The following is a 13,730-nucleotide window of genomic DNA, read 5'->3' as shown; positions in this document are numbered from 1 at the left end:
ATTTGTGTTGATTACATTACGCACTGATGCCGTGTAACTCACACGTTCGTTGGGAACCCCAAGAGGAAGGTATGATGCACACAGCAGCAAGTTTTCCCTCAGAAAGAAACCAAGGTTTATCGAACCAGGAGGAGCCAAGAAGCACGTTGAAGGTTGATGGCGGCGGGATGTAGTGCGGCGCAACACCGGGGATTCCGGCGCCAACGTGGAACCTGCACAACACAACCAAAGTACTTTGCCCCAACGAAACGAGTGAGGTTGTCAATCTCACCGGCTTGCTGTAACAAAGGATTAACCGTATTGTGTGGAAGATGATTGTTTGCAGAGAAAACAGTAAAACAAGTATTGCAGCAGATTTGTATTTCAGTATTAAAGAATGGACCGGGGTCCACAGTTGACTAGAGGTGTCTCTCCCATAAGATAAAAGCATGTTGGGTGAACAAATTACAGTCGGCAATTGACAAATAGAGAGGGCATAACAATGCACATACATGTCATGATAAATATAGTGAGATTTAATTGGGCATTACGACAAAGTACATAGACCGCCATCCAACTGCATCTATGCCTAAAAAGTCCACCTTCGAGGTTATCATCCGAACCCCTCCGAGTATTAAGTTGCTAAACAACGGACAATTGCATTAAGTATGGTGCGTAATGTAATCAATAACTACATCCTCGGACATAGCATCAATGTTTTATCCCTAGTGGCAACAAGCACAACACAACCTTAGAACTTTACGTCACTCGTCCCGGTGTCAATGCGGGCATGAACCCACTATCGAGCTTACTCCCTCTTGGAGTTAAGAGCAAAAACTTGGCCGGAGCCTCTACTAATAACGGAGAGCATGCAAGATCATAAACAACACATATGTAATAACTTGATAATTAACATAACATGGTATTCTCTATCCATCGGATCCCGACAAACACAACATATAGCATTACAGATAGATGATCTTGATCATGTTAGGCAGGTCACAAGATCCAACAATGAAGCAAAATGAGGAGAAGACAACCATCTAGTTACTGCTATGGACCCATAGTCCATGGGTGAACTACTCACTCATCACTCCGGAGGCGACCATGGCGGTGTAGAGTCCTCCGGGAGATGAATCCCCTCTCCGGCGGGGTGCCGGAGGAGATCTCCGGAATCCCCCGAGATGGGATCGGCGGCGGCGGCGTCTCTGGAAGGTTTTCCGTATCGTGGTTTTTCGCATCAGGGTTTTCGCGACGGAGGCTTTAAGTAGGCGGAAGGGCAGAGTCGGGAGGCTGACGAGGGGCCCACACCACAGGGCGGCGCGGGCCCCTCCTTGGCCGCGCGGCCCTGTGGTTTGGCCACCTCGTGGCCCCACTTCGTATGCTCTTCGGTCTTCTGGAAGGTTCGTGGCAAAATAGGACCCTGGGACTTTATTTCGTCCAATTCCGAGAATATTTCGTTACTAGGATTTCTGAAACCAAAAACAGCAGAAAACAGAATCGGCACTTCGGCATCTTGTTAATAGGTTAGTTCCAGAAAATGCACGAATATGACATAAAGTGTGCATATAACATGTAGGAATCATCAATAATATGGCATGGAACATAAGAAATTATCGATACGTTGGAGACGTATCAGCATCCCCAAGCTTAGTTCTGCTCGTCCCGAGCAGGTAAAACGATAACAAAGATAATTCTGAAGTGACATGCCATCATAACCTTGATCATACTATTTGTAAACATATGTAATGAATGCAGCGATCAAAACAATGGTAATGACATGAGTAAACAAGTGAATCATAAAGCAAAGACTTTTCATGAATAGTACTTCAAGACAAGCATCAATAAGTCTTGCATAAGAGTTAACTCATAAAGCAATAAATCAAAGTAAAGGCATTGAAGCAACACAAAGGAAGATTAAGTTTCAGCGGTTGCTTTCAAGTTGTAACATGTATATCTCATGGATAATTGTCAACATAGAGTAATATAACAAGCGCAATATGCAAGTATGTAGGAATCAATGCACAGTTCACACAAGTGTTTGCTTCTTGAGGTGGAGAGAGATAGGTGAACTGACTCAACATAAAAGTAAAGAGAATGGTCCTTCAAAGAGGAAAGCATCGATTGCTATATTTGTGCTAGAGCTTTTATTTTGAAAACATGAAACAATTTTGTCAACGGTAGTAATAAAGCATATGAGTTATGAAAATTATATCTTACAAGTTGCAAGCCTCATGCATAATATACTAATAGTGCCCGCACCTTGTCCTAATTAGCTTGGACTACCGGATCTTTGCAATGCACATGTTTTAACCAAGTGTCACAATGGGGTACCTCCATGCCGCTCGTACAAAGGTCTAAGGAGAAAGCTCGCATTTTGGATTTCTCGCTTTTGATTATTCTCAACTTAGACATCCATACCGGGACAACATGGACAACGAGATAATGGACTCCTCTTTAATGCATAAGCATGTGGCAACAATTATTATTCTCATATGAGATTGAGGATATATGTCCAAAACTGAAACTTCCACCATGAATCATGGCTTTAGTTAGCGGCCCAATGTTCTTCTCTAACAATATGCATGCTCCAACCATTAAGGTGGTAGATCTCTCTTACTTCAGACAAGACGGACATGCATAGCAACTCACATGATATTCAACAAAGAATAGTTGATGGCGTCCCCAGAAAAAGAAACCAAAAAGCCACAGGGAGGCCACACGGATCCGGAACGGCGGTGGGGATCCGGTGTGGCACATTAAATGCGGGCGCAGAAGCCGAAGGGAAGTGACCCCTGGCACTGGCGCGTCAGAAACAGTACGCATGTCTCTGACAGGCACTGTACCCGAGATGTTCTCAACTTCGCCGAGGAGGGTTTAATGACAAAGATGCCGGAAAAGCTCGGTATGGAGAGATAAGTTTGGCCAAGATGCCGGAAAACTTGAACCGGGTGTCGGGAAGTTCAAACCGGTACCTTGAGTGATGTGAACCTGGCATGGTCCGTTGGATAGGATCCACCGGACTATACCAGCTTCGGGGACTAATGTTGGGGGGATGACTGTTGACGCGTAAAGCACACGCCCGTTGGGAACCCCAAGTGGAAGGTGTGATGCGTACAGCAGCAAGTTTCCCTCAGTAAGAAACCAAGGTTTATCGAACCAGTAGGAGATGAAGGCCACGTGAAGGTTGTTGGCGGAGGAGTGTAGTGCGGCGCAACACCAGGGATTCTGGCGCCAACGTGGAACCTGCACAACACAATCAAAATACTTTGTCCAAACTTAACAGTGAGGTTGTCAATCTCACCGGCTTGCTGTAAACAAAGGATTAAACGTATGGTGTGGAGAATGATGTTTGTTTGCGAAGAACAACAGAGAACGGAGTTTGCAGTTGATTGTATTTCAGATATAAAAGAATGGACCGGGGTCCACAGTTCACTAGTGGTGTCTCTCCAATAAGATAAATAGCATGTTGGGTGAACAAATTACAGTTGGGCAATTGACAAATAGAGAGGGCATAACAATGCACATACATATCATGATGACTACTATGAGATTTACTTAGGGCATTACGACAAAGTACATAGACCGCTATCCAGCATGCATCTATGCCTAAAAAGTCCACCTTCGGGTTAGCATCCGCACCCCTTCCAGTATTAAGTTGCAAACAACAGACAATTGCATTAAGTATGGTGCGTGATACGTCTCCGACGTATCGATAATTTCCTATGTTCCATGCCATATTATTGATGATTCCTACATGTTATATGCACACATTATGTCATATTCGTGCATTTTCTGGAACTAACCTATTAACAAGATGCCGAAGTGCCGATTCTTTGTTTTCGCTGTTTTTGGTTTCAGAAATCCTAGTAACGAAATATTCTCGGAATTGGACGAAATCAAGTCCCGTGGTCCTATTTTGCCACGAACCTTCCGGAAGACCGAAGAGCATACGAAGTGGGGCCACAAGGTGGCCAAACCACGAGGCCGCGCGGCCAAGGAGGGGCCCGCGCCGCCCTGTGGTGTGGGCCCTCGTCGGCCCCCGACTCTGCCCTTCCGCCTACTTAAAGCCTCCGTCGCGAAAACCCTGATGCGAAAAACCACGATACGGAAAACCTTCCAGAGACGCCGCCGATCCCATCTCGGGGGATTCTGGAGATCTCCTCTGGCACCCTGCCGGAGAGGGGATTCATCTCCCGGAGGACTCTACACCGCCATGGTCGCCTCCGGAGTGATGAGTGAGTAGTTCACCCCTGGACTATGGGTCCATAGCAGTAGCTAGATGGTTGTCTTCTCCTCATTTTGCTTCATTGTTGGATCTTGTGAGCTTCCTAACATGATCAAGATCATCTATCTGTAATGCTATATGTTGTGTTTGTCGGGATCCGATGGATAGAGAATACCATGTTATGTTAATTATCAAGTTATTACATATGTGTTGTTTATGATCTTGCATGCTCTCCGTTATTAGTAGAGGCTCGGCCAAGTTTTTGCTCTTAACTCCAAGAGGGAGTATTTATGCTCGATAGTGGGTTCATGCCCGCATTGACACTGGGACGAGTGATGTAAAGTTCTAAGGTTGTGTTGTGCTTGTTGCCACTAGGGATAAAACATTGATGCTATGTCCGAGGATGTAGTTATTGATTACATTACGCACCATACTTAATGCAATTGTCCGTTGTTTAGCAACTTAATACTGGAGGGGTTCGGATGATAACCTCGAAGGTGGACTTTTTAGGCATAGATGCGGTTGGATGGCGGTCTATGTACTTTGTCGTAATGCCCAATTAAATCTCACTATATTTATCATGACATGTATGTGCATTGTTATGCCCTCTCTATTTGTCAATTGCCCGACTGTAATTTGTTCACCCAACATGCTTTTATCTTATGGGAGAGACACCTCTAGTCAACTGTGGACCCCGGTCCATTCTTTAATACTGAAATACAAATCTGCTGCAATACTTGTTTCATCGTTTTCTCGCAAACAATCATCTTCCACACAATACGGTTAATCCTTTGTTACAGCAAGCCGGTGAGATTGACAACCTCACTTGTTTCGTTGGGGCAAAGTACTTTGGTTGTGTTGTGCAGGTTCCACGTTGGCGCCGGAATCCCTGGTGTTGCGCCGCACTACATCCCGCCGCCATCAACCTTCAACGTGCTTCTTGGCTCCTCCTGGTTCGATAAACCTTGGTTTCTTTCTGAGGGAAAACTTGCTACTGTGCGCATCATACCTTCCTCTTGGGGTTCCCAACGAACGTGTGAGTATCTCTAGTTGGAATAGATATGTTCTTGATTGTCTCGCGGGAGGTAACTTTCTAGGTGCTCCCGCTTTAGAAGCTAGTTGCATTATCGAGAGTTTATTTGGAACACCACCTGTTAATGAAATTAAAATTGAAACCTCCCTTGAGGATGTTATGACGCGTGTACTCCCGTGCCACGTGGCGGCCCACGAGATGAACCGTCGCGGCCCAGCAGTTGCCGGCCCACTACTCCTTCTCCCTATTTAAGGGTGAAGCGATTCCTTCTCCTCTTCTTCTTCGCATTCACAGCTTCTTACGCGCTCCAAGCCTTTGCTCTCTTGCGCTCTCGCCGTCGTTGCTCATCCCCAGCGCATCACCCACCGGCGAACTTCGCAGCAACTCTGCCGAGCTCCGTTCTGCAGAGATTCTCCGTTGCGCCTCCGTCGTTGCTGCATCGGGCACCTCTCGGAAACCTCTGCCCTCCTTCGTCGTTCGTCTTCCTCGTCTGCAAGTTCGCCTCCTGTCCGGCGGCCGTTGTCCTCGACGCCCTCCGCCGCCTCAGGTTAGCTTCGATGCTTTTATACTCTCCTCTTTTTGCCTCCTAGTTCTTGGGCCGGTAGGGGATTTACTTTTCCCTTTTCTCTTGGTTTTTCTCTTACTCGTAAATCTTCGCGCGAGGCTAGATCTTGGGAGAACTGTTTGGGGGTAGGTTTGGGCACTTTTAGACTTGTATGTCTACCGAAGATTATCTGTCCGAACCAGCCGCCAACAGCCTTCACAGCGAGACCCCCTCCGTATCTTTTGTGGAACAAATCTCAGCCGACCAGACCTCCGACGCACTCGAGGCTGAACTCGCCCGGATGGAAACTTCCTCAACCGCTCCAGAAGCCGGTACCGGAAGGAGCCAGGAGGCCAGCAGCTCCGACCAAGGTTCCGGAGTGGACTTGGCTACGATCACCCGCGGAGCCTGGAAGGGCTCAGATGTGATGCAGTCAGATATCGATTGGCTATACCGCTCCCGGAGGATACCGGCACAGGTGTCTTGCCGGATTCCACGCGACAAGGTGGAACCCGCGCCTGAACCCGGAGAGTTCGTAGTTTTCCTCGCTCACTTCGAGCGCGGCTTCGGCCTTCCGGCCTCTGATTTCTTTCGCCAATTTCTTGACTTTTACCAACTCCAACCTCATCACCTTCCTGGCAATGCTATTTTTTTTATCTTTCTTGCTTTGTGTCTTTCATGGAGGCTTACATAGGTCTCCTCCCTACTCGCGAAGCTTTCTCTCGCTTCTTCTGCCTTCGGATCAACTCGGTCCAAGGCAAAAACATTCCCAAACCCAAACCTCCAGTCCAATGCGGATCTTGCATTGTGGGCGCCCGCCATGGGAGCCCTTTCTTCAAATTCTCCGGTCTGGAGTCATGCCGGGCATGGCAAGAGACCTTCTTTTATGTGAGGAACAAGGGTGCCGCAGATTTTATCAACCTGCCGGCCTACCATCCGGGAACACCATCGAAGGCCAGCTGGAGCTACAATCCGGGGAATGGCCATATCGAAACCAACCGGATTGTTCGCTTCATGGAGCAGCTCATGAAGGATACGGACATCTGTTCCGACGATATCATCCACGCGTTCATCTCCCGCCGGGTGCTCCCCCTCCAGCGTCGGGCTCACAAGATGAGACAGATGTGCGGCCCCCGTGATCCCACTAAGATCACCGGCTGCACACTAAGCAAAGAGGACGTGGTCCTTAAGGCTAGGAAAATTTGCCAAACCGACATGCCGATGGACTGGGAGTGGGGCTTCCTTCCCCTCAGCTCCACCAACCCTCCAACTGCCGAAGTAAGAGCTTATGCAATCCGGATTGTTTTTCCGGTAGCCTTTTGATGTGTAGCTAACTATCATTTTTTCTCTTTTACAGGCCTGCGAACGCTTCCCTCACATTGCTGCGGAGGCATGAGGCCCTTGCCGCAAGCGCGACTTGGACGAGGTGGACCCGGATCCTTACGTGCCTTGGACCAAACTCAAGATGGGCCGGACCCATACTTCGCGCCCCGGTAACTTTTCAACCAACGACTCCGGTTCTGACGACGAGGTCACTGTTCTTGAGGTACTTTGTTCTTTCGCTTCCTCATATATTGTCCTTGACGACGATGCTCCCTCAGCTAGCGCCAACCCACAGGTTATGGAGCGCGCTGTTCCGCTACAGGCCGAGGTTGGCCAGGAGTTCCTGGACAATCTCACCTCTCGGGGCCAAAAGAACAAGGCACCGGCGCCCGAAGCCGGTTCGAGCCATGCTCCTCCCGCCAAGCGCCCCAAGAAGGGCACCGGCGGCAAGCCCTACACCTCCAAGCGCTACCATAGCCAGATGCCGATAGCCAGCGGGTGAGCTTCCGTTTTCTTCTTCGCTTTTGTGCAGTGAATCTCTCTTTTCCGGTTGCTTTTTCTAACTCTCTTTTTCTTTCGTTTCAGGCCTGCGCTCAAGCTTACCAAAAGCGCCACCGACATGAGGCCGGAGACCTCAGAGGACGCCGCCAGGGTCTCACCTCCTCCTCAACCAAGTCCGGTACCATCTGGTGCTAGCAAATCTCCTGCCTCCCCTTTGGGAGGCGCCACAAGTGTGGGGCGCGCGGCCCTCGAACCTACTGACCACCGCACGGAGGAGGATTTATCTTCCCCTCCAGAAGCCCATGACACCGGCGCCTGCAACACCGGCGCCAGCATTGAAGATGCCGGGAGGGCGGAACCTCTGGTTCCTCCCATCCCCAAGAAGAAGAAGAAGAGCTCTGCTTCCTCCCCCTCCAAGACCGTGCCGGATTCTTCCGCGCCGGCAAACTCTCCCCCGGCGTAGGAAGCACCGGAAGCTTCCGCGCCGTCCAAAGGCACGCCAACATCTCCGCCGGCTGCTTCTACCGGCAAGCCAACCACTTCCAAGCCAAAACCTCCAGAGGGCGCCAAGATCACCGCGCAGGAACTTGCCGCGGTGGTCACTACCGCAACTGCTCCCTCGTCCTGCTCGCGGTCAGTTGTACTGCATGCCGGCCGCGCCGCCCTTGTGGCCGGTGAGACGGCCTCAGCTCAGCTGGGCCGGATCACGGAGCTTAACCGCGGGGGAGCCGACCTGGGCCACCTGCTTGACTACGCCGAGAAGTGGAATCAGGCAGATCTGTCCCAGCGACGCTCGGCCTCGGGAAGGATAAGCTGCCGGTGGTTGACCCTGCAGGCCCTCGGAGCATCGGGCAGCACTTTGGCCAGCTTAGACGCGCGGTGAAAGAGTTTGACACCGCATGGCATGATGCCAACAACAATGTGGTGGTAAGTTGCACAAAACTTCAAAGTTCTTTAGATTTATGCCGGTTTTCAAACTTCCAAGTTTATGTATATATTCTCCCAGTCCCCGAGTTTCGGGATGAGAACGCAGTTCTTAGCGCGAAACTTTCTTAGAAACACAAAAACCCGGCATAGCCAGTCCCTGAGTTTCGGGTTGAGAACATAGCTCTTAGCGCGAAACTCCTTTAGACACCGGCATCTTCTTACCGCAATTTTTTACTTGAACAGAGCACGCTGGACACCCAGAAGCGGCTCTTCGAGGAGCTTCTGTGGGAGCACCGGTACCTCGCTGAGGCCCACAGCAAGTGCCAAGGTTAGTTTCCGCGCCTCCGGCTTCTTTTTACCGGTTGCCTTTCCCTTTCATTACTTATAAATTCTTTGCACACCAGCTCTTCCGGAAGCCTCCCTCGAGGACCTCCGTGCCCAGCTCTCCGCGCTCAAAGGTACCATCCCTTGTCTTTACATTTTTTGATCCTGCCGGATTATTTTGTTAATCCTCTTTTCTTCCGGATTTTAGCCGAAAAGGAGCAGCTTGCCCAGGAGCATCGCAAGGCCTTAGCCTCTCAGGAGACCATCTCCGCGGGGCTCAAGGATCAGCTCGTGCAGGCTGAGCTCCGGCATTCACGGGAGCTGAAGGAGGCCCAGGCTGCGTCTGAGGCCAAGTTGGATGAATCTCTGAAGGAGTTCACCAACTCTAGCGCTGTGCTGCGGGCGGAGCTAGAGGAAGAGACCGTGGCGCGGAAAGCAGCGCAAGACCGGATCGCCACCCTGACCACAGATCAGGCTGAGTATGACCGGTTGGTCATGCAAGCCGATGCGCTGGCCCTCATTAAGTCTTTTTTCCTTTCCCTCTTTTGCTTATAAGCTTATACCTTGCGGCAACATGTCCTTATTTTTCCTTCTTTCTTTCCTTATAGGGCTCTTCCCGGAATCACAGCCGCATGCGCACAAGAAGGTAACGGAGCGCAGGGCTGAGCAAGCCATGAGCAACCCGGCTGCGCCCTGGGACCCTTATGACCATTTGGTCGCGCTTTCCGCCCGGATCCAGCACATGCGAGCTGTGGACCGGCACCTGGTCGATCTGCCTGATGTGGCAATACAGATCTTCAAGGTGTTGTGGCCTGAGGAGGAGGTGCCGGTCAACCTGACGCTCACCTCTGAACGCCTGAAGGACGCTGGCCGGAGGATCCGCAAGTGGAAGTGCTTAGCGGCCCGTGCCGGAGCAGATGCAGCGCTACGCATCGCCTGCTCTTGGTACGAAGAACTAGATCTGGATTCCTTCCACAGCCTTCGCGACGATGCTCCCACCGACATGGACCCAGTCCTCACCGCGAAGCGGAAGGACCGCGCCTACCAGATAGCGGAGTTCGCCTCCACCCGCACCTTCATTCCTCCTCCTCCCGATGTTAGGGATGCACTCTCTGACGACGAGGAAGAAAACGTCGATGACGAGGAGGATGAGGAAGCCGGAGAAGGTGAGGTGCTTCCAGAGCAAGCCCCGGAAGCCCCTGAAGCTGGTGATGCCCCTCCGGAAGCTCCCGAAGCTGGCCCGCAGCCCCCGGTTGCCTAGATATTCTCATTCTGCATCTGTTGTATCTATTGGCTTACAAAACAATATTGGTTAAATTCTGCCCCGGTATGCCCGTGTCTTTGATGTAAGATAAAACCACGCAGTTCTTTTGGTTGTGCTACAACTTATCATGCCGGTACCTTCTACCGGTAACTTATTAAGTTAAATTCGTATGCTATCGTAGCACTTTTCCTTTGTTGTTAGCTTTTATCTTGCACTGTGAAGATTTCGGAATTGTTTCCGCATCCCATCTGATGCACACTTGGTTCTTTTGATTTGGCTCTGCCTACCTCTCTGGGTGTTTTGACGTATGAGTCTCAAAGTTCTTTTGCCAAGCAAGCACTTTCTTGAACTTAGAAATAACTTGAATTTTTTCACAAAAAATTGGTATAACCGAGGTTAGTTAAACTTTTACCGGATTGTTTGTTCCCACTCCCTCTTTTCGTGTTTCACGTGCTTAGTTCCTTCCGGTTTATCTTGCTTGCCATGAAGCCGGGTTGCGGACATCAGCAAAGTCGAAGACTCCGGTAGGTTTAGCACGTTACTAAACCGGAAAAGAAAAAACGTCCAACAAGCAACCGGTAAACTGAAAAAATAAACACATTACATGCAATTTCGGTAGAGGCAGTCCCCGAGATTCATTCGAGGTGCCGGCATCTTTTATTCATAGCAAATAAGGTACAAAAAGGAACTTCTTACACCACATCTTCAGGAGTAGAAGGGACGCAACAAAGCTATGTTCCACGGACGCTTGGTCACATCTCCGGATCTGTCCGCCTTTCCTTCCTTCCATTCCTGTGCATCGATCAGGTAGTAGGCATCATTGTGCAGAGCCTTGCTCACAATGAATGGTCCTTCCCACGGAGGTGAAAGTTTGTGGCGTCCCTCAGTGCGCTGCACTAGGCGTAACACCAAATCTCCTTCCCGGAACACCCTCGGGTTAACCTTCCGGCTATGATAGCGCCTGAGGTTCTGATGGTAAATGGCTGTTCTTGCCAAGGCCGGCTCTCTTGCTTCTTCTAGCAAGTCCACATCGTTTTCTCGGGCCTCTTTTACCTCTTCTTCGGTATAGAGCTGAACCCTTGGTGACTCATGGAGGATATCAGTTGGTATCACGGCCTCTGCCCCATAAACCATGAAAAATGGAGTGTATCCGGTAGACCGGTTCGGAGTTGTTCTTATGCTCCACAACACTGATGGCAGCTCATCGAGCCAACACCCCGGTGTCTTTTCGAGTGGTTCAATGAGCCTTGGTTTTATGCCGGAAAGCACCAGCGCATTTGTTCTTTCCACTTGGCCATTGCCTTGCGGGTGTGCCACTGAGCACAAATCCAACCGGATGTTGTTATCCTCACAAAATCGCTTGAATTCCCCTTGGGCAAAGTTTGATCCATTGTCAGTAATGATGCTATGCGGGTATCCATACCGCAAGATAACATCTTTCAGGAATTTCACCGCTGTATGCCCATCACATTTTGCGATAGGTTTTACCTCCAGCCACTTGGTGAATTTATCCACCATTACCAAGATGTGGGTCATGCTTCCCCTTGCAGTTTTGAATGGGCCAACCATGTCAAGGCACCAAACAGCGAATGGCCAAGTTAACGGTATAGTTTTTAAACCGGATGCTGGGGTATGGTTTTGTTTGGCATACCGCTGGCACCCGTTGCATTTCCGCACCAAATCCTCAGCGTTTTCCAGTGCCGTGGGCCAGTAGAACCCATGCCGCAACACTTTTGCCACTAGCGCCCTTGACGAAGCGTGATGCCCACATTCTCCTTGGTGTATCTCCACAAGCATCTCTTTTCCCTCTTCCGGTTCCACACATCTTTGTAAGACACCGGTAACACTTCTTTTGTACACCTCAGCATTGATGATAGTGTATGCTTTGGACCTCCGCCGGATCCTTCTCGATTCATTTTCATCAACCGGCAAGGTGCCGTTGATCAGGAATTCCTTAATAGGTTTAACCCAAGATGGTGCTTCTCGAACAAGAAATACCGGTACGTCTATCTCCATACTATCCACTAGCATTGGTTCTTCCGGTATGGACACCGCAGTCCCCGGGTTTACCGGAGCAGTCCCCGAGTTTCCTTCGTCAACATCCATTAGCACAACATGCGATTCCGGTACGAAAATCGACTCCGATTCCGGACTCGGTTTGATCGATGGTACCGTTAAGTGAGCCAATGCTATTCCGGGAGGAATTTCCTGCCTAGACGAGCCCTGCTTGGATAAAGCATCCGCGGCTTCATTTTCCGCCCGCGGCACATGGTGAAACTCACATCCCTCGAAGATTCCGGCAATCTTTTGTACGTGAAACCGGTATGAGGCCATGTTGGCATCCTTTGCGTTCCAATCTCCGGAACATTGTTGCACCACAAGATCTGAATCACTGTAGCAAATGATACGGTGTGCACCGATTTATTTTGCGACCTTAAGTCCATGGATCAGAGCCTCATACTCAGCGACATTGTTCGATGCCCTGAAATGTACTTGCAAAACATACCGGAGATGATCTCCCTTTGGTGAGGTGAGTACCACACCGGCACCCAGACCCTTTTTGAGTTTGGATCCATCAAAATGCATCTTCCAGTACTCTATTTTCTGTTCTGGCGGCTTGTATTGCATTTCTGCCCAATCGACCAGGAAATCGGCCAAAGCTTGTGAGTTTATGGCATCTCTTCTTTCATATACCGGCATGTAAGGTGACAGCTGAATTGCCCATTTTGCAATCCTGCCGCTAGCATCTTTGTTGCACATGATGTCTGAAATGGGTGCCTCACTAACCACCTTCATGGGGTGCTCCTCAAAGTAATGCTTAAGCTTCGTGGCGGCCATGAACACGCCATAGGTCATTTTCTGGAAGTGAGGGTAGTTTTGTTTTGAGAGGGAGAGCACCTCGCTCAGGTAGTATACCGGCCTTTGCACGGTATTTCCCTCCTCTTCTCTTTCTACTACAACCACAACACTCACGACCCGGTGGGTTGCCGCTATGTACAAAAGCATGGGTTCCCTTTCCAAAGGCGAAGCCAACACCGGTGCAGTGGCTAGCATCGTTTTTAGATCTTTAAACGCTGCGTCTGCCTGAGGGGTCCAGACGAAGGTATCAGATTTTTTCATCAAAGCATAGAGCGGCAGAGCCTTTTCTCCCAACCTGCTTATGAACCGGCTCAGTGATGCCAAGCTTCCGGTAAACTTTTTCACATCCTTGAGATCTTGTGGTATAGTCATTCTTTCGATTGCCCGGATTTTTACCGGATTAACCTCAATACCCCGGCTTGATACAAGAAAGCCAAGCAATTTGCCGGCAGGGACACCGAAGGTGCATTTTGCCGGATTGAGTTTCATCCGGAACCTTCTTAAGTTATCAAATGTTTGCCTCAAATCATCGATCAAGGTTTCTTTTACCTTAGTTTTTATCACGACATCGTCCACATAGACTTGCACATTTTTTCCGATTTGATCAAACAAGCATTTTTGCATACAGCGCTAGTACGTTGCACCAGCGTTGTGCAAACCGAAAGGCATAGTGACATAGCAATAAGCCCCGTGCAGGGTAATGAACACCGTTTTTATTTGATCTTCCTTTTTCAGGGGAATCTGGTGG

The sequence above is a fragment of the Lolium rigidum genome, chromosome 7, assembly GCF_022539505.1.
Source record: "Lolium rigidum isolate FL_2022 chromosome 7, APGP_CSIRO_Lrig_0.1, whole genome shotgun sequence".
In the NCBI taxonomy this organism is placed as follows: Eukaryota; Viridiplantae; Streptophyta; class Magnoliopsida; order Poales; family Poaceae; genus Lolium; species Lolium rigidum.
This window is presented reverse-complemented; position numbering follows the sequence as displayed.